Source organism: Sminthopsis crassicaudata, chromosome 1 (genome assembly GCF_048593235.1).
Source record: "Sminthopsis crassicaudata isolate SCR6 chromosome 1, ASM4859323v1, whole genome shotgun sequence".
Classification (NCBI taxonomy): Eukaryota; Metazoa; Chordata; class Mammalia; order Dasyuromorphia; family Dasyuridae; genus Sminthopsis; species Sminthopsis crassicaudata.
In genome coordinates this window covers 118,332,076-118,354,114 of record NC_133617.1, presented here as the reverse complement: position 1 = coordinate 118,354,114, position 22,039 = coordinate 118,332,076, and the positions used below count along the sequence as shown (strand labels likewise).

At 35.4% G+C, this 22,039-nt stretch overlaps 1 long non-coding RNA gene across 1 annotated transcript in view; it reads left to right on the top strand.

Annotated features, from left to right (window-relative positions):
• The first annotated feature begins 5,813 nt into the window (after window positions 1–5,813).
• LOC141542273 (uncharacterized) overlaps window positions 5,814–22,039 on the top strand; it is a 60,951-nt gene continuing 44,725 nt past the window's right edge. The window contains exon 1 of the long non-coding RNA XR_012482122.1: window positions 5,814–5,945. This is a non-coding gene — a long non-coding RNA (uncharacterized LOC141542273). The remainder of the gene's footprint in view (window positions 5,946–22,039) is intronic.

The window sequence follows — 22,039 nt, the reverse complement described above, 5'->3', positions numbered from 1 at the left end:
GTATCCTTTATTCAGGAAAAAATGCTGAAAAAATACAAGAAAGATTTTCTAACAGATGTTTAAATCACTTTGCTTATACCTACTTTGATCCCTTCATTCAAACTGCTATTTCTTTTCCATTTCAGAGCTGCTTGAATTTTAGTATTGGGTAAGTGCTTACATAGTGAGTTAACAAAGCAAAATATACAGTGGTGTGCTACATCATGCAATTTAATTCAATTCAACAAAGATTTATTAAACTGTTGCTAAGTTCACTTGCTAAGCCACTGTTTTAGGTGCCAAGTGATAGATAAGCATGATATATAACTTGATTTTCTTTCTTCTTGTGGTTAACAGCCTCTCCTGATTATCCCAAAGTAAAATTACTAATAGCTCTTCTTTTTATAGCAAAGGTGATCAAAGAACCCTTGATTCAGTAGGCAGGGGTCACTTCCTCAGTGGAGACAAACACTTTGATTCCTTTTGAGGGCCATTTGTCTTGATAGAATGACATCAGGACGTCTTCATGGGTGATCAGTGAGACACTAAAAATGACTATGGACTAAGAGTCAGGAGACTTTCTTCTTGCAGAGAGGAGGATTATGGTGAACAAAATGAAGAAAAATAGATACCCCTTTTTTTCCTTGGACTTCCAATAAAGAGGAAAAGGCATTTCTCTTTCTTCTGTTTCCCTTCTTTCACCATAAATAGCAGTACTAAAATTTAATTAAAGCAATACCATGAGCATATGACCATGAGAATGTGGAAGGTATTCCTGTGCCGAAAATTACCCTCTTATATGTTTATATAATGATTTAAAGTTTACAAATGCTTTCTTCACAAGTATTAATACTATTATCTCTATATTACATAAATCATAGGGGCTTAAGTGTCAGCTGAGTTGTAGAATAGATAGAATATGGACTAAGCTTGATACCTATTAATGTCTAACCCTAGGCAAGCAATTTAATATCTATCTTCCTTTGTTACTTCATCTGTAAAATGGAGATAATAACCTCCCAAGGTTATTGTGAAGATCATTTGAAGTAACACTCTATAACATGTTTTGAAAAATTTAAATCACTGTATAAATAATAATAAAAATATTTCTTATATTATCATTAAAAGCGGATTTGAAAATGTAATCCAGCCATACCAAATCTAAGCATAGAATGTTGGGTTTTCTGCATCTCTAAATCATAATGTATTAAGCTGTAGAAAGTCAGTAAGCTAGTAATATGTTCCACTAAGAAGAAAAAATATATAGCCACCCTTAAATCAATAGTCTGAGTCAATTATTGAAAAGGATAATTGCCATTGAGTATCTGAAAATTTATAACATGTAAGCAGGGATTTATTCACTTCTTTAATTATAATGGCTACTTGTGGGTAATTAGAAAAATTTGAATTAGATGATGGTACCATAGTAGTCTCATAATTTGCCATTTGGCTACATCTGTAGCTACATCTGCCAAACTACATCTTCAGACTTTGGGCCACATGTCCACATTTTCTTTTATGGTCAGCTCTTTTTACTGGCAAAATTCTGTTGACCTGAGAGCAAAAGGATCATAATTTTGATAACATGGCTTTTTGTATATTTTTTGATGGGTCTATGATCTTGATACTATGGATGTTTTTTTTTTTACTAAGGCAGATTGACTTTAGTAAAGTTGCAGGATATAAAATAAACCCACATAAATCATCGTTATTTATATATATTACCAATAAAGCCTCAGAGCAAGAGTTGTAAAGAGAAAACCCATTTCCAATAACTGTAGACAATATAAAATATTTGGGACTCTACTTGCCAAGACAAAACCAGGAACTTTATGAATGCAATTATAAAACACTTTTCACAAAAACAAAGCCAGATTGAAACAACTGGAAAAATATCAACTACTCACATGTAGGCCAAGCTAATACAATAAAAATGACAATTTCTATCTAAATTAGTCAACTTATTTAGTACTATATCAATCTAACTATCCGAAAATTATTTTTAGAGCAAGAAAAAATTAAGAACATTCAACTGGAAAAACAAAAGGTCAGACATATCAAGGGAATTAATAAATTCCCCCCCCCCTGACAAAGGAAGGTGGTATAGCAGTACCAGACCTAAAGCAGTCATCAAAACCATTTGGTACTGGCTAAGAAAATGAGTAGTGGATCAGTAGAGTAGGTTAAGTCCACAAGAAACAACAATAAATGGCTTTACTAATCTAATGTTTGATAAACCCAAAGGCTCTAAATTTCTGGAATAAGAACTCATTATCTAACAAAACTTTCTGGAACAATGGAAAAAAGTATGACAGAAGTAGGCATAGATCAACATCTCACATACTACAAAGATAAAATCAAAGTGGGTTTATGATTTAGACATAAAGGGTACTACAAATTAGGAGAGCAAGAGACACTTTAGCTGTCAGATATCTGGAAAAAAGAAGGAATTTATGGCCAAAGAAAAACTAGAGAACATTTTGAAATGTAAAATTGAAAAATTTTATTACATTAAATTTAAAAGGTTTTGCACAAACAAAACCGCAACCAAGATTAGAAGAGAAGCAGAAAGCTGGACAACAATTTTTACAGCCAGTGTTTCTGATAAAGACCTCATTTCTAAAATAAATAGAGACTTGAGTCAAATACAAGTCATCCCCCAATTGATAATTAGTCAAAGGATATGACTAGACAATTTTCAGATGAAGAAATTTTTTTTGTTTTATAATTATAAATTTTTTTGACAGTATATATGCATGAGTAATTTTTTTTATAACATTATCCCTTGTATTCATTTTTCCAAATTATCCCCTCCCTCCCTCCACTCCCTCCCCTAGATGACAGGTAATCCCATACATTTTACATGTGTTACAGTATAACCTAGATATAATATATGTGTGTAAATCCCATTTTCTTGTTGCACGTTAAGTATTAGATTCTGAAGGTATAAGTAATCTGGGTAGATAGACAGTAGTGCTAACAATTTACATTCACTTCCCAGTGTTCCTTCTCTGGGTGTAGTTGTTTCTGTCCATCATTGATCAACTGGAAGTGAGTTGGATCTTCTTTATGTTGAAGATTTCCACTTCCATCAGAATATATCCTCATACAGCATTGAAGTGTACAGCGATCTTCTGGTTCTGTTCATTTCACTCAGAATCAGTTGATGTAAGTTTCTCCAAGCCTCTCTGTATTCTTCCTGGTGGTCATTTCTTACAGAGCAATAATATTCCATAACCTTCATATACCATAATTTACCCAACCATTCTCCAATTGATGGACATCCATTCATCTTCCAGTTTCTAGCCACTATGAAAAGAGCTGCCACAAACATTTTGGCACATACAGGTCCCTTTCCACTACTTTAGTATTTCTTTGGGATATAATCCCAATAGCAGCAATGCTGGGTCAAAGGGTATGCACAGTTTGATAACTTTTGGGGCATAGTTCCAAATTGCTCTCCAGAATGGTTGGATTCTTTCACAACTCCACCAACAATGTATTAGTATCACAGTTTTCCCACATCCCCTCCAACATTCATCATTATTTGTTCCTGTCATCTTAGCCAATCTGACAGGTGTATAGTGGTATCTCAGAGTTGTCTTAATTTGCATTTCTCTGATCAGTAGTGATTTGGAACACTCTTTCATATGAGTGGATATAATTTCAATTTCATCATCTGAGAATTGTCTGTTCATATCCTTTGACCATTTATCAATTGGAGAATGGTTTGATTTCTTATAAATTAGGGTCAGTTCTCAGATGAAAAAATTAAAGCCATTTATAATCATATGAAAAAATAGTCTAAATCACTATGTAAGTTAATGCTAATTAAAACAACTCTAAGGTACCACCTCATACTATCAAATTGACTGGGAAGATAGGAAAAGGTAATGATAACTTATATTGGAGGAGATATGGGAAAACTAGAACACTGACTCATTGTTGGTGAAGTTGTAAATTGATCCAGTCATTCTGAAGAATAATTTGAACTATGTCCCAAAAGCTATAAAAATGTACATACTCTTTGATATAACAATGCTGCTACTGAGTCTTTATCCGAAAGAAATTATGAAAGAGAGAAAAGGACCCATATGTACAAAGACATTTGTAGCAGCTTTTTTTTTTTTTTTTTTTTTTTTTTTTGTTGTTGTTGTTGTTGTTGTGATGGCAAGGAATTGTAAATTGAATGGATACCCATCAATTAGGGAATGGCTGAATCAATTATGGTACATGAATGTAATGGAATATTATTGTTATACAAGAAATGAAGAACAGGCTGATTTCAGAAAAGCCTGGAAAGACTCATGTGAACAGACTGAGTGATGTGAGCAATACCAGGAAAACATTGGACACAAGATGATGTGATCATTAACTATAATAATCTTAGCTCTTAGCAAAACAATGGTCCAAGACAATGCCAATAGATATAATTGGAAAAGTAAAATATTCTTAAAATAAAAATTAAATTAAATTTACGGGAACTTTATGGGTGGGGAGCCTAGGGATGGAAGTGATTTCTTCATCTTAGTATTTATGACAGAGTAGAGAAAGATCAAGTATTATCCATCATGCATCACAGATTTTCAAAGAGCAGATTTCAAAGGCTTCATAAAAAGAATAGATTAATAGGCAATATAATGCCTTGTACAGGGTTCAAGTGAACCTCATTGTCCAAAAGGGAAAGTCAATCTAAATAGAATATCCTAAAGATGAGATTCTGAATAGACAGAGGTGATCAAGTATGCTGTAGAAGGTATTGTCATTAGTTATAGGTTGGACTAAATGACTCCATAACCTCCTCTGGGATTCTGTGATGCTGTGATTTCCAGCAGGCCCCTGATCTTCCTTTCTCACAGGAATGGTTTGAAAATCAAATAAGATTAATTGGCATGCAGGTACTTTGCAAGATATATGGCACCTCTAAAATCACAATATATTATAGTTATTATTGTTCCTGTAAGCAATCAATGATGGAACAAAGTCAAATTAATAGCAGGAAAGGTTAGATCATTCATAGACAACATAAACAGAAAAAACTGAAAATGAAGTAAATGGCCCTATTTTTGGTGTTTTCCCTTCTCTTCCCTCCCCTTCTCTTCTCTCACCTCTTGGATGGGAAAGGGATTAACTATTTATATAGCACCCACTATGTACCAGGTAATATGCTTATTGCTTTTTACAAATATTAGCGCAAGTAAAGCGTGTATTGTCTGGGGTTGAAGGTGTGTGAAATACAGGAGCAAGTTACATAATCCTTGAATCACAAAAATTTGACTAGGATGTAGCTTGCCATGTCCTTTTGTTTCAGAGGAGAGGATAGGTTGGAAATGGCAAGAGAATAAATATATACATATATATATATATATATATATATATATAATGCCTACTTTGTTAAGTGCTTTACAAAATATTTTCTCATTTGATCCTCATAGCAATCCTGTAAGATAGGTCTGATTATTATCTCCATTCTATATTCTCATTTATATATTATAGATAATATATTATTATCGTCAATTCTATAGACAAATAGAGGTTGCATGGAGTTCCTTAGGATCACATAGTTAAGTGTCTGAGGCTGGATTTGAATTCAGATCTTTCTGACTCTAGATCTAGTTTTCTATTCACTGTACTACCTAACTTCTCCTTATACCAAACTTGCACCTTGGTTCAAGATAGCCTTTTTTGGTGATAAAAGGGAAAACTTCTAAGTGACATACCTCAATCATGTAGCCATTAACAGAACTGATTCCCTTTGTGACCTGAAAAGGTTGGCCCATCCCCCCATTTTGCTCCCACAATTCATAGATATAGGTCATAATGAGCCTCTCTCTGCCCCTCTTCCTATCAAAGCTCACACATAGGTCAATCAGTTAGGCTCCAAACACAATGGAAAGAAATACTAGTGAATTATTCTGATTTATAAGCAAGGATGAATAATGATGGGATGTCATGACCACCTCGAGGTAAAAGCCCTTCCCCTTCCTCCTCCCTCCTCTGATTTCAGATCATTAACTTGTTCTACTGAGCTAATCTTCTGCTGGGCTATATTGTAGGTTTCTCTAGCTTCCCCAGAACTAGGCTGGACAGTCTATTGATCATCACCATTAGCCTCCACTCTGATGCTGTTTTAATGTTCCTAATGAGTAATGAGAGTGGATCAAAAGCAGCAATCCCCAGGAGCTAGCTGGCCATTTCTGTGTCTTCCCCTGGGCATCCTTTTTCTCAGTAAATTTTTGTCTCTGTCAGGCTACATCAAACCTAGCCTCCTACTGGTTTGTATCAGGGGACATTATGTACAGCAGAAAAAAAAAAAACAGCCACCCTCTTTATGTGTGCTTTCCATAAGACACTACCTTTTTACTGAAAACAAGTCTGGATCCCTATTGGTTTCTCCAAGAGTACTTCATGTTCTATAGTGCTTAAGTTTGACAGCCTTGGTCATTATTTCTCTTTGCTGAGGGTGTGAAACAAAAGGCTCCAAGCCTCTTCCCTGCTATAGATCCCCTCTTCTGATCTTTCTTTTCTTTTCCTTCCTTCCTTCCTTCCTTCCTTCCTTCCTTCCTTCCTTCCTTCCTTCCTTCCTTCCTTCCTTCCTTCCTTCCTTCCTTCCTTCCTTCCTTCCTTCCTTCCTTCCTTCTTCCTTTCTTTCTTTCTTTCTTTCTTTCTTTCTTTCTTTCTTTCTTTCTTTCTTTCTTTCTTTCTTTCTTCTCTTTCTTTCTTTCTTTCTTTCTTTCTTTCTTTCTCTCTTCTTTCTCTTCTTTCTCTCTTCCTTTCTCTCTTTCTTTCTCTTCTTTCTTTCTCTCTTTCTCTTCTTTCTTTTCTTCTCTCTTTCTCTCTTCTTCTCTCTTTCTCTCTTCTCTTTCTCTCTTCTTCTCTTTCTCTCTCTCTTTCTCTCTTTCTTTCTCTCTTTCTTTCTTTCTTTCTTTCTTTCTTTCTTTCTTTCTTTCTTTCTTTCTTTCTTTCTTTCTTTCTTTCTTTCTTTCTTTCTTTCTTTCTTTCTTTCTTTCTTTCTTTCTTTCTTTCTTTCTTTTCTCTCTCTCTCTTTCTTTTTTTAATCTCAACACCTGAGGTAACCTGGGTTTCAAGCTAAGTCAGTTTTGTTTGAAACTCATCTTATTGTTTGAGACACAGAGTACCTCAAATATAATACATATCTTTTGATTTGAATTATTAAATAGACATAGGGTTTATCTGCATTTGCTTCCCAAATTAATGGTACTGATGACTGAAGTTTTGTGCTTAAGTCACATCACTATTGAGGCTTTTATTTCCATAGCTTTTTTTGTACCTAGTATATCCTTACTGTCCCCTACCTCCCCCCTCTATTTTACCATTATTTGACTTAGAAATTTCTTGTAAAATAAGTGCCATAAATTAATATTGGTGGTTGCTAAATGGTAGTGAGGACAGAACATTGGAGTGAAGAAGACCTGAGTTCCAAGCCTGTCTCAAACACTTACTAGTAGTATAAGTGAATAAGTCTGAGCAGGTCTCTTAACCTCTGTCTGACCCAATTTCCTCATCTATAAAAGGAGGCTAGTAACAGCACCTACCTTTCAGGGATGTTATGGGAATCAGATGAGTTAACACATAATGCACTTTGAAAGTCTTAAAGCTTACAGGAATGTTAGTTGTTGTTAATATCTGATATAAATAGCCATTTTGTGTGAGGCTGAGTCTATCACTGTCACTGGAATGCTGACAGGTTTAACAACGTAAATCACATATCTCAACTCTTTCTTCTTTCCCTCTTATACTTTCTTTTCCTCAAGTTTTATTGATCCATATTTTATCTTTGTCATTTAATTTTATTAATCTCCATGACCAAATAAAAAGATAATTTGATCATTTATAACAAAGAATAGCTGTTATAAAAGGAACCAACTGACCAGCTATCATAACAACTGATCACGTCTGGCAGCAAGTGCAAAATATGGCACCTGGAATGATTTCCTTCTCTTTTGAGAGTAGGGAGTTTTATTTCATCATCTAGTATTAATATTTTGATGTTTATATAAATATTTTCTAGTATTTGATTTGAAATTTAATGGTTGTTTATATTGTTTTCATTCACATTAATTATGACTTACAATTTTCACCCAATTCTATTTTCTTTTTTCTGTACAGTTCATATCTAGCTTCCTACATTTTTCTTAATTACTCATAATCATCTTTTATAAAGTATTGTGCACTAATATTTCCAACTATTCATATGTCAGATTTTGTCCAGCCATTCCACAATTAATAGACAACCACTTTGTTCCTGGTTTATTGCTATCACAGCAAGTGTCACTATAAATATTTCAACAGCTGGCTGACATTTCTTTCTGTCCTTGCCTGTGTCAATTCTTGCTTTTTGAAAATTAGATTTTCTGGCACAGGTACAATTGCTAGGAAGTAGATATGATGATTGACATGAACATTAAAAGAAAAAAAGATAACTTTTTGTTTTCATGTTTATCTGAGGTAGAAGTTCAGCAAAACCAAGTAATCAGCCGATAATCAATAAACATTTACTAAGTATTTACTATGTATCAGACACTGTGCCAAGCACTGGAAATACAAAAAGAAGAAAAAGACAGTCCCTGCCCTCAAAGAGCTTACAATATAATGGAGAGACAACATGTAAACAAGTATAGAGGAATCAAGCTATATACAGGATAAATAGAAAATCATCAATGGAGGGAAATCATTAGCATTCAGATAGTTTGGGGATGACTTACAGTAAAAGATGTGGGACTTAAGGAAGTGAGGGAGGTCACTAGTTGGAGCAGAAGAGGAAGAGTATCCCAGCACGGGAAGCAGGTAGAGAAAATGTCCAGAGCCAGGAGGTTGAATGTCTTGTTTGTGGAATCAGAGGCCAGGTATAAGGAGATTAGAAAAGTAGAAAAGAGGTAGATTTTGAAGGTCTAAACAATATTTTGAATTTCAAGGTGGAGGCAATATGAGACCTGTTAGAGTTACTATGATAGGAAAAGAATGTGACATGATTGGACCTGTGCATTAGGAAAACCATCTTAGTAGCTAAATGGAGGATGAATTAGAGTGAGGAAAGACTTGCAGAAGGCAGATCTATTAACAGGCTATTGAAATAATCATGATATGATGAATAAGACATGATATGAGGAGAATTAGCTGATAGTATCATAGGAGAGAAAGAGGTGTATTCAAGAAATGCTGCAAAGGTGGAATTTAAGGCCTAAGTCAGGAGCATAAAGGACTAGAAGGATGATATTTTCTGTAGTAAGAGGTAAAACAAAGTAGGTGAGGGTGGGGAGTTGTTTAGAGAGAAATTTTTTGAGTTCAGCTTTGTACATATCGAATGTAAAATATCTATTGGACCTCGAATTCAATATTTTTGAAAGGCAGAGATGCAAGATGAAAGGTCAGCAGGAAGTTTGCAGCTGGATAGGTAGATTTAAGAATCATCTGCACAAGAGATGATAATTGACTCCATGAAAACTGATGAAATAATGAAGTAAAATAAAACAGAGGGAGAGGGTCAGAATATAAAGAAGAGGGCCCAGGTAAGGACTTTGTTGGCTGTAAGAAATGAGCCATCAGACAAGGAGAGATTGAAAATAAGAGTGAAAATAAGATGACATAGGGTGCAATGTTATGGAGAAAATGAAATGCAATGGGATCACTTGAACAAGTAGAGGAGTTAACCTTGCTAGGGAGTAAGTAAGCCTATTCATCATGTGAGATAAGAATTAAGAAGGAAACAGTAGCAGAAAGCATTTAAGCAATAGATGAGATGAGAAGAGAGAATTATAACAAATGACCTCTATTGTTTTTCCTATAATAATGAATCATGGATCTAAGCTAAGAAATAGAAGGAGAAAGAACCATGGAAAGTTTGAAGAAGAATGAAAAGGTTTGGAAGCTCCACTGTGGAGAGTGGAATAGTGAGTTTAAAAAGGAGATATAGCAGAACTTGCCAACAGTAGTGATGGACCAATTGAATTTGTATAACATAAATTTTTAGTAGACTCAGTGATATGACACTCAAAAATTATCCATGCATCTAAAGTCTTTAATGGTAAATTTGTGCCATTTGAATACATATTAACAAGAGAAAAATAGAGCATTAATAAGAATGCAGCTAAAATAGCAGAAATCTAATAGATTAGTAATCTCAAAAAAATCTAAAATAATCTTAAAAATCAAAGGTGAGATTTCAAGAAAATTAAAATTGAACGATTTGAAATGAAAATGGAATGAATAAAACAATTTTTTTTGTTGAAAGACCAATAAAAATGACAAAATCATTAGTTACTTTTGAAAAGAGTGGAAATATAAATTAGCAAAATAAAAAAAATCATGGGAGAATTGTTAATGAATACAGCATATAAAGCAATTTATCAGAAACTACTTAATTGTCAATTAGGTAACACAATGAATAAAGCACCAAGGAAGACCTGAGTTCAAATCTAGCCTTAGACACTAACTGGCTATGTGATCCTGGGCAAGTCACTTAACCCTATTTGTCTCAATTCTTCATCTGTAAAATGAATTGAAGAAGGAAATGGCTAAATCACTGTAGTATCTTTGCCAACAAAACCCTAAATGGGGACAATGAGAGTTGGATACAACTGAAGCAATTGAATAACAAAATTCAATTAAATACCAACCAACCTCAAACCTTAAGCAAAATATTCACTACAATATCAATGACTTTAATTAATAGAACAGTAAATAGATAAACTTAACAACTCAGAAAGGGAAAATGAGTGGATTATAAACAAGTTTCATGGAGGGAACAATTCCAGGATCAGATGGATTTACAAATGTAGGCAAGAAAAGAAAAATGCATTAATCTATGGGAACTCAGTGAATTATGTAATCATGGTCAACAAGCAGATACATTTGAGAGAAAGACTCCAGTACAAATGGGCATATCCCCATAGCAACTATTTCTTTCTTTTTTTTTTTTTTTTCTTTTAAGTACCTCATAACCAACTAAGGGCTATAAACCAACAAAAGAGGGACACTTTTGTCAATGATAAAGTGATTATCTAAAAGGGAAATAATACTTATGCTAATTATTTCATAGATTGGTTGTGAGGGAAATGACATAAATCTTTAATAATTATATAAATATGAATCATAATTTTTATCAGATCTGTGATTATATTGGTCAGAGAAGATCCTGGTGAGTTACTCCCAATACCAATGCAGATCAATAACTTCTCTGAAATTTATGGCCTTGGAGTGTCCCAGGACATTGAAAGTTTAAATTAACTTGCCCATGACCACACTGCCAGTATGAGGTGAAACTTGAACCCAGGCCATCCTCACTATACAGCCAGCTCTATCCACTGTAACCTTGCTTCTGCCAGATTTGGTGGTTTTGGATAGAAGCAGATTTACATGATTAGACTAGGCTACTTTTCCTAGGAATCATTATTATTAAGCTGAGTGTCCAGCAAGGTACCTTCCCTCCACTTCATATTCTACTTCATCCTAGGAGAAATTATGTTCCAAGTAAACTGCTTGAAAAGAAAAATGAAAGATAATGTTGTTAGAAATTAAGACACAAAAAGGAGACTCCTTAGTTCTTCTAAGTATGAGCACTGCTTCTGCTTCAACATAGTAGGTTATAAAATATGGAAAGTCATCAAATGCATAGATACCATGAATACCCAGAAATTTAGGCAGAGATCCTTAAGTTTTGGAGCAAGCAGAGAATAGCTTAAGAGTAAACTTGGAAAACATCAAATTATCTGTGGAAAGGCAATCTCTGGAGGAAATCTAAGGGGTAGAAGAAATCTTGAAAGCAAGCACTGGGAGAGACAAGGGACTCATGGTCAGTGAGGCAGAGGCTGAGATTTCAATGGGCTCTGAGAAGAGTAATTAAACAGGCTGTTTTGAATGGCACACAGAGGCACTGAGTCATGGGCCAGGGAGGTGATAGTTCCCCTGCACTTGGGTGACACAGTTCTGGGGAAAAGAGTATTAAATTTTGTTACCTATGCAGCAGAAAGATTTAGGCAAATTGGAAGAGGTTCAAAAAAGAGACATAAAAAGAAAGGATGATTGGCTTCTGAGGAAAGATTAAAAAAGCCTATTCCTTTGCTAAGCGACTGTCATAATAGTGTTGGAAGGCATAAACATCGCAGAGAAAGGGGGATTACTTAGCTAGGTTGCAAAGGGATTCAATCAAGGATGATAGAACTTATTTAAGAATGCTTTTTCTTCTTTTTTTCCTTTTTTCTTTTTGAAAGGTTGAACTTGAGAAAAACTTTTTAGCAGAAAGAATCAGTCAAGAAAGCTTTATTAAGTACTTCTCATCTACAAAGCATTGTGTAGGAATGAGAGATATGAAGATATTTGAAACATTCACTGTCCTCAAAGACTTTATAGTCTTCTTGAGGATATAACACACACAGAAAAAGATGATGAAAAGTAAATGGCAAATATTACCAAATGGCTTTTGGAGAGCAAGAGTAAGTGGTATGGAAGTTCAGAGTAGGTAGACATGATTTTCAATTGGAATAATAAGACTCTCTGTTCCCTTTCACAGTTTTTGACTTTTGGACTTTTGAACTTTTGAACACTTTCCATTTGGTCTTGTTCTTCGCTCACAGGACAGATGTTGCTCTTTTCAAGGTTCCCAAAGCTCTCGTAACTACAAAATTCAATTTCAAGCCTTTTCTTCATTTCTCTGTAGCTTTTGCCACTGTTAACCAAACTCTCTTCTTGGATTCCCTCTCCTCCTTGGATATCTCTTTTTGGTTATCTTTCCATTTGACTGATCATTTCTCTCTCTCTCTCTCTCTCTCTCTCTCTCTCTCTCTCTCTCTCTCTCTCTCTCTCTCTCTCTCTCTCTCTCTCTCTCTCTCTCTCCTCTCTCTCTCTTCTCTCTCTCCTCTCTCTCTCTCTTCTCTCTCTCTCTCTTCTCTCTCTCTTCTCTTCTCTTCTCTTTTTTTTTTTTTCTGAGGCTGGGGTTAAGTTACTTGCCCAGGGTCACACAGCTAGGAAGTGTTAAGTGTCTGAGACCAGATTTGAACTTGGGTCCTTCTGAATTCAAGGCTGGTGCTCTATCCACTGCGCCACCTAGCTGCCTCTGACTGGTCATTTCTAGTGAGTTTCATTTTTTAGCCCATTATGTATAGAATATTCCCTCAGAGTAGGTATTTAATTTTCTATGGGTTCGAGTATCAATTCCAGGTGAAATGACTCCTAAAGTTATATATCCCAGAACAATAACCAGGATAGATTGACTAGATTTTTCCATCAGGGCATGAAAATTTAGCAGACTCTCTAAAGGCTTTTGGTCTTCTACAGTGTAGAAGCAATATGTCCCCCACCTGCAGTCAGATCCTGGGTGAACATTTGCCTAGCCTTGTTATCTTTGCAGTGGCCACTGCCTGATAATCCCAAACAGGTGCCAAGTGTCTAAATGGTATCAGCCCGATACCATTTAGGGGATCAGGGGCTGGTAACAAGCAAGTGATCTTCGTTGAATTCGGCAACAGCAAAATTATACAATTATCAGTTCTGATGGATGTGACTCTTTTTAACAATGAGGTGATCCAGGCTAGTTTCAATAATCTTATGGTGAAGAGAGCCATCTATATCCAGAGAGAGGACTGTGGGACCTGAGTGTGGAGCACAACATAGTAGTCTCCCTCTTTTTGTTATTATTACATTTTATTTTCTCTCTCATTTTTACTTTTTGATTTGATTTTTCTTGTGCAGCAAGATAATTATGTAAATATGTATGCATATAGTGGATTTAGCATATATTTCTACCATGTTTAACATATATTGAATCTAGGGGAAATGGGGGAAAATTGGAGCACAAGGTTTTGCAAGGGTTAAGGTTGAAAATTTTTCTATGCATATGTTTGGAAAACTAAAAAGCTTTAATTAAATAAAAAAAGCAACATTAGATCTTAGGACTCAGCAACATTATCAGCCATGAGGATGAGAAGAGAGTAGTTTGATATATTTTCTATATCCCTCAAACCCATGTCCATATGTGCATGAGACCCACGTTTTAAAAATAATTAGATTGAAAGCTCCTTGAGGACAGTGACTGTTTTCTGCTTCCATTTGTATTTCCAAGCTTAGCCCAGTGCTTGGCACAGAGTAGGCATTTAATTGGTAGCTAATGCTGATAGAGAATGAGGTCTGATTGGAAGCTACTTGCTCCAGTGAACTCTGTTGTTGGTTTTGTTCACTGATGGGACCTCTTTGACTCTGGGAGGTGGAGCAGAGGAAAAGGAAGAACTCCTTCCTTGGCCTGTATAATTTCCTCTCATGGTTTTTACTGTAGTTCCTCCATCCTACCGGTGCCTAATTTTGGCTTGTTATACTACAAATGTATCTAAGAGGATGTCTGTATCTTTTAGTTAATCACAAGATAATTCCTGTATGGTATCATCCATCTTTATGAAATGATCAAAGCCCTTTATTCCCTTCGAATTAAAAATTTATTCACACCTAATTTAAGCTTTTGATTAAATGATTAAGTTTAGCTCTCTGGGCTTTCTGTGGTTACATTAATTATGACAAGGGTAGAAATATTTGTATGTCACAACATCTCTGAGCTCTAGTTTCCCCATCTGCAAAATGGACATTATTACACTTGTAACTCTTATCATATAACCCAAAGATTTTTGCAAAAAAAGTGTATATATAAGTAGACAATTTTTTATGGAAATACAAACTGTATGTGTGTGTGGAGGGGAGTTTAGACAGTGAGGTAGAATAGATTTGTGCTTGTAGTGAAAAGATGTATGTTCCAAGTCCAGACTCTGCCAGATGACAATGTCACTATGAAAATCACTTAATGCCTCTGAACCTCAGTTTCCTCCTCTGTAAAATAGGGAGAATACTAATACTATTTTCTTCACAATGGAAAAGAGTTGTTTTTAAGATGTAAAATTTATCATTTCACTATAAGCTATTTTATTATTATTTACTTTATTCAATTCAGAGAGCATCAGATCCTGTCTTCCGCTTTCTGGGGAGGGAATATCCCACTCGTGGTCTTCTTCTATGGTGTTCTGCCTTTGTATTGCCCTTCTTAGGTCCTTTAGAATAAATAGTGATTCTTAAATGGAGCTAAGCCTGAGCCATTTTCCTGACTTCAATGAGCCGTCTTAGGTATTCTCTGCACTGGTAGATGGATCCAGATATCTTCCATGGCTTTTCTTGGATTATTCCCTTCTTATTATTCCCTTATGTGCTGGAAGACCCACAGATTATAGAGACTTTAAGGACCATTCAATCCATACTTTCTCCAATTTCTCTTTTCATTTTCTTTATTTTTTTGGATAAGGAAACTGATTTGATTCAGAGAACATATGACTTGATTCCAGTCACACAGTCAAACAATACCCAATATCAGAAATGGGATTTTTTTCTTCGTCTTTTTTTTGGGGGGGGCTGGGGCAATTGGGGTTAAGTGACTTGCTCAGGATCACACATCTAGGAAGTGTTAAGTGTCTGATTTGAACTCAGTTCTCCTGACTTCAGGGTATTCTATCCACTGCACCATCTAGCTGCCCCTCAGAAATGGGATTTGAATGCAAATACTTTGATTTCAAATCTAGTCCTCTTTGGACTTTGGAGATCTTACCATCTGCTCTGCTCCTCTCTTTATCCAGAACAGCAGTCTCTGGACCAGATCTACACAAAGGATGCCCTATTCCCTGAGAGAATTAATCTATTCAGTTTTAAAATTCCCACCCTAGGGTTGAGCTATTTGAAAAGGGAGTGCTAACTCACTCAATTCATTTATTTAACTGGCCCTGATCTTCAATTCATATGGCCCCACTAGACCACCTTGCTTTATGTCCTATTGTCTCTATCCATTCTCTTCCTCCACTCTTATTTCCTAATTGACTCTTCCCTGGCTACCAGTCTGCTACATGTGCTATCTCTACTATTATAATAAATATAAGTATCTCATGGGTGGAGACTATTTCATTTTTGTATTTGTATCTCTAGCATCCAGCATAGGTTCTGGAGCAAAGTGGTTGTTTAATAAATATTTATTCATTCTTGCATTCCCGCCATCTACACTACCTCTCAAAGAAGCGCTTTTAGTTCCAGAGTGATTTTTTCCCCCCTTCTACTACTTCCTCCATCCACTTCCTCCATCTTTCCTTTAGATAAAATGTCACTTGGTCCACTTGCCACATTCCCCTGTAGATCCTTGGTACAAAAGAATGACAGAAAAGGTGTTATCAGGTTTCCTCACTAGGCTGCCATTCTTCTTTGTCCTTCCCTATATGTCTCTCTGTTTTGTTGTGTTTCTCTGCTTCTTCCCTGCAAAATAAACAGATTGCTACTGATGTTCTACTCTTGCCAGGACATTGTCATTGTTTAAATAAGCTCCTGGCTATTAAGCACAACACCAAAAACCAGATGTCATTTTGACTTGGTGTTTAATTTAATACTAAAGTACAACACAGAGGCAGCAGGAAACTCAGAGGGAAAGCAGCCTTTGTTCTCTTAAATAAAATGAATTTCGAAAAAAAATCATGGACATCAGTTACCCCATGAAACAGACTTGCATCTTGCCATGTGCCTTGGATTTGAGGAACATAGGAAAAAAGTGCCTCTAAGATAAAGAATAGTGAATAATGTAATTTTAAACAGGCATCAACAGCAACAGATTTTCTGTCACCCTGATCAATTATTGAAGATGAAATTCATATGCCAGAGAGAAATGAGTGTTGTTATTTAAAGGGAACAGACAATACTATCTCTTGGTGCAGTTTTATTATTTAGGGCCAGATTTTCCAATCTACTATCTGTGATTGTCTGCCAACTCTTCAAGTCTCATCATTCCTATATGTGGTTAGTTATCAATCTATTGCTATCAGAGAACTAAATTTGGATTAGGATCTAAGCCTTGAGCCCAACTTCCAAGTATATGCCCAATTTTTGTTGTATGTGCTTTTAAAAGTGACTATGAAAAAATTCATGGTATGAAGATGTCCTATTTTTAAAAATCAGCTACATTTTACAGCTTGTCCTTGGGAGTAACTACAATTATTTTTTCCCTAGATAGATTCATAAGGCATAGTCAATGGCATGAAACTAAGTCAATCTTATAGGATTTTACTTTGCTTTAGTTAACTTTGATGTCTCTGTTGTAAACTAGGTCATTTTCAAGTTTATAACTGGTAATTTATAGTTTCTAGTTCTTAACTTACAGTCAAAACTTCTATGGAATTGAGTGTTTAATGAAATTTTTTAACTATGTTGGGTGACATTATACAAAGAGGAACAGCTTTTTCATCATAATACCCAGGATTGAAATCCTGATTCTTTAGCACCCCTGGGAAACTCTTTAAGCCTATGAATTATGATATACTTGTCCTCTCACTTTGGTGGACAGTGTTTCTATACTGGGAGTTCTCTGCACAAAGGAAATCACAGGTCTAGACCAAAAATAGTTTTTTTCATATTAGCATGATTGTAACTTTTATATGTAAAATTGCTTCCTTCCCTTAACCAGCCTTGGGGCACCAATGCAGTAATTAAAACATTTAAAATAACCATCAGCATCATGAATAAAATATCAGATTGCTTTTATCATTTTTTCATGTCTAAAACTTTAATTTAAATGAGTTTGCTTGGCAGAGATTCTGAAGAAGCAGCTAATAATAATAACAATAATACTAGATTAATTTATATATTTTAAGATATTCTAAGTACTTTATATATATTCATAGCAGGGAATATTACCTGTATTCCTATCCTGACCTACTCAATAAGCTGATCAGGGGTCAGCCTGCTCATTCTTCTTATATGCATATGATCTCATTTGAGACTTAAATATTCCTCTAAGGCAGGTTCTATTATTATCTCTATCTTACAGATAGGCAATTGTGAATCATAAAACTTAATTGAGTTATCCAATAATCAATATAATTGAATTAACTAAAGCTCATTACTATGACCTAGGCTATTTCTAGGATAAATAAAGTTCAATACCATGCCCACTCTAATCCAGTGCATTTCAGCTACTGAAGAGATCTACTATAAAAGATAAATGAAAATAAAATGTATTAGGATGATAAGAACTGACATTGAAAAAGTAGAATATTTGGGGGATGTATCAGGCTGTGCACAGCTAGCCAGGCTTATAGATGTCATCTCTACCTATTTTGTCTATATCTATTTATACATGTATCTTTCTCTCCCTCTGTCTCTGTCTCTGTCTCCCTCCCTCTCTTTTTCCCTCCCTCTTCTTCCCTCTCTCCTCTCCTTCTCTCTCTCCTCTCCTTCTCTCTCTTTTTGTCTCTTTCTCTCTCAATTTATCTATCTCAATCATCTATAGGTATAAATGTTTCATGTTTTGTTTTCACCAATACACTTAAGGAACTAAGAATTCCACTTATAAATTTCCAGTGCTATTTTAATAAGGTGGCAAACCAAATTAAAAACAGGGTCAGTGCTTGCACTAGACTGCTACATCCTACTCTCTTAGGGCTGCTTTGGGCTTAGCCCTTGAACTCTGGATGGTATGCAGAACTTTTCTATACTGTGTGTGTTATTTCTTTTATTCTTTCCTTAAAATTGAACAATCTTGATCTTGGTCTATGTGGAATGCTCTTTATCCTCACCTCCATTTCCTGGCTTCCCTGACTTTTTCCAAGTCTCAGCTAAACTCCTACCTTCTATAGGAAACCTTTCTCAATCCCTCTTAATTCTAGTCCCTTTCTTCTGTTGTTTTCAAATTCCCCTGGATTCACTTTGTTTATACATTGTTGCTCAGTCGTGTCTAATTGCATTTAAGGTTTTCTTGACAAAGATACTAGAGTAGTTTGCCATTTCCTTCTCTAGCTCACTTTATAGATGAGGAAACTGTAGCAAACAGGGTTAAGTGACTTACCCAAGATCACATAGTTAGCAAGATCTAAGATCAGATTCGAACTCAGAAAGATGAATCTTTTTAAAATCCAGATCTTATCTACTGTGTCACACATTTTTTAAATTTATTGTTTCCTCAGTTAGATTGTATGCTCTGGAAAGGCTGGGAAAAAAAACCTTTTTTTTTCCTTTCATTTTGTATAGCCAAGGTTTAGCACATTGTCTGGTTCAGACATTGTTTTTTTTTTTTTTTTGGTAAATTTTGTTTCAGTCACCTTTGGCTCTTCATGATCCCTTCTCTAGTTCATTTTATAGATGAGGAATGGAGGGAAATAGGGTTAAATGACTCAGTCAGGGTCATATAGCTAATGAGTAATGAGTTTGAGGTTGCATTTGAATTCAGGTACTCCTGACTCCAGCGTCATTGCTTTAAGCACTGCAGAGTAGAAATTTAATAAATATTTATTGACTCACTGACTTGAATACCTTTTTATGCTAAATTTCATTGTTTTTATTTTCAAAGATTTGTCCAACTAGAAAGGGACTTCCTAAGAAACTTGATGGAATGGGCTTTATATAGAATGATCCATTCTATAGTCAATTAAGCTCTAATATTCATTTTTTGTCTTTATCAAGTTTCTATAGAAATCTATTTCTGAGATTTGAAACAGGATATGAAGGTTATGAAGGAATTGTACAGAAAAGGATGATCAAGATCAAGAGTGCCATCTTTATGGAAAGCTCACATGATATAAATGTTTGTCTAGAGTCTAAAATGATGCTTAGGCTAACAGGATTTGTCTTTGAAAGAAGAGGTAAAGAAGTCTATTTCAGAACTTCTATCTCAACAGTTGTGGTGGTACTCATCTCCCCAAGAGAATGGATTGCTTGAGTAAAGAATTCTAAACTTCGGGAAGGCTAAAGCTGATTGCATAGCTAAAGCTGAGTAGCACAGATTGTATCTGTCCTAAATTTAGTATTAATATGGTGAGCCCCTGAAAAGGGTACCATTAGACTGCCTAAGGAGGGTGAACTGATCCAGGCTGGAAACAGAATAAGTCAAAATCTCTCCTTGGTGCAATAGAATTGAGTCAATAAGTAACCTCTAGATTTCTAGTCTATGAGAGGGAGAGGGAAGAAGGGGAAAAAGGAAGAGAGAGTGAGAGAGAAAGAAAGAGAAAGAGAGAGAGAGAGAGAGAGAGAGAGAGAGAGAGAGAGAGAGAGAGAGAGAGAGAGAGAGAGAGAGAGAGAGAGAGAGAGAGAGAGAGAAGGAGGAAGGATGGAGAGGTATAAGCAAAAGAAGGGAAGGAGATAGAAAGGAAAAAGAAGAATTGAGAGGAGGGAAAGAGAAGTGGGAAAGGAAAAGGGAAAAGGAATCAGAGGAAGAGGGAAGAAGAGATAAAGGATAGAAAGAGATAGAAAGAGAAGCAGAGACATACTGAGACAGAGAAAAACTTCAGATCTCTTAGTATCTTTTATTTTCCTGAGGAAGTAACCAAGTCCAAAAGGCTAAAGAGTTGATCATTCAGGGAAAGGTCTGAGCCAGAAGTTCTTAGCTCTTACTTATAAGTTAATGTATTTAAAGTTTTCCTGTGGTCATTTGAGCAGAGAGAAAAATGTCTGGCTAACCTTGTGCATCCAACAACAGAATGCACAATAAAAGGCAAGAAATAGCTAACTAGCTTTTATCCTCAGAATAACCATGAGCATATTTTGGTTGAAAAGTTGTTTGTACACTTATATTTAATGAATAGTCCCTTATCTGACAACACTGAAACACCCATTTAAACTATAACGTCTGTATTTGTGTCTGCTAGAGGCATGCTATTATTAAGTTGAAAATTTGCTATCTCATCAGCTTGGTTGCTTTTTAAACTTTGTCTCCCAAACAAAGCAATTTTTTTTACAAAAAGCTTTAGTTGTATGAAGAAGACAAATACAGAAAGTACAAAGAAGAAATTCTTTTGAGAAGATTTAAGAGTAAAAAGCGGCTCCATGGTTGAGCAAGTCAGCACTTGAAGCACCTAAGACCCTTAAAAATACTCTTTATTTACTGACTTACACTGAACCTCCTCTTTCCCCCTCCCTCTCCCCTAAATAAAGGCAAACAAAAGTCACAAAAGCATTTTGCTTCCTTAAAAAATGAATCTCAAAGCTATTAATCCCCATTCCAACTCTGTAAGGTAGGAAGGCTTCAGGAACATTGTGTTTCTAGCGCTATCACAGAATAAAAATTCTGTTCCTAAATGAACAAATCCTTCACATAAGGAAGAAAGATAAGCTAGGGTTATCTGAGGAGAAAGAAAATGTGTCTTTTGGATACTCCTTCTACTCTCTCAAAGCTTTATAGGAATTATGTAAAATAATTTTTAAGCCAAATGTATTGAATAAATCTGAATTGTGGTCTTACATTGTGTATATGCATTCAACCATATGCACATTTCATCTGCAAAGATTGTTTGTCTTTAAAACCCATGTGTGTTAGTTAGGACCATTACTGTGTTTCATATTGGCTATTGTAGTAGTCTACTAACCAGCTACTCTTTTTCCATTTTGTCCCTCTCTGGAATGTTTTGCATATTACAGCCAGATTAATCTTCTTAATGCAGAGCTCTGAGGAAAGAAGGAGGGAGGGAAGGAAAGATGGAAGAAAAGGAGAGAGGTAAAGAAGGAAGGAAGAAAAGCAGGTAGGAAGAATAGAAAAAAGGAAGGAAGAAGAAATGAAGGATGGAAGAAAAAAAAGGAAGAAGTGGAGAAAGGGAAGGGAGGAAGAAAAGAAAGAAAGAAGGAAGTATTTTGTGCCAAGCACTATGCTAAGCTATGAAAATACAAATAGAAAAAAAAAGCCAGTTCATTCTCTTTAGGAGCTCATAGTATAATAGAGTATAATAGAGTAGAAGAGTTCAGTTGGCAAACAGATGGAAAAGCCTAGAAGTTCTTAGGGTTCAGTGCTGATGGCAAGGTCCAGGATTGCTGAAGTTTTATCTGAATATCTGCCCCATAGGAGTAGAGCATCACCACTGAGAAAGACAAAACTCATCTTGGCCTCTCAGAGATATAAATTGTAAGACTTAAAACATTTTCCTCTTGAATTTCTCCTTTATATCTATCATACTTCATGCCATGTTGTAATTATCTATGTATATTATGTACCTTCCATCTACCCCCTAAAAATACTCTCTAAAAATAATAGAATGTAAGCTTCTCCCTTGATCAA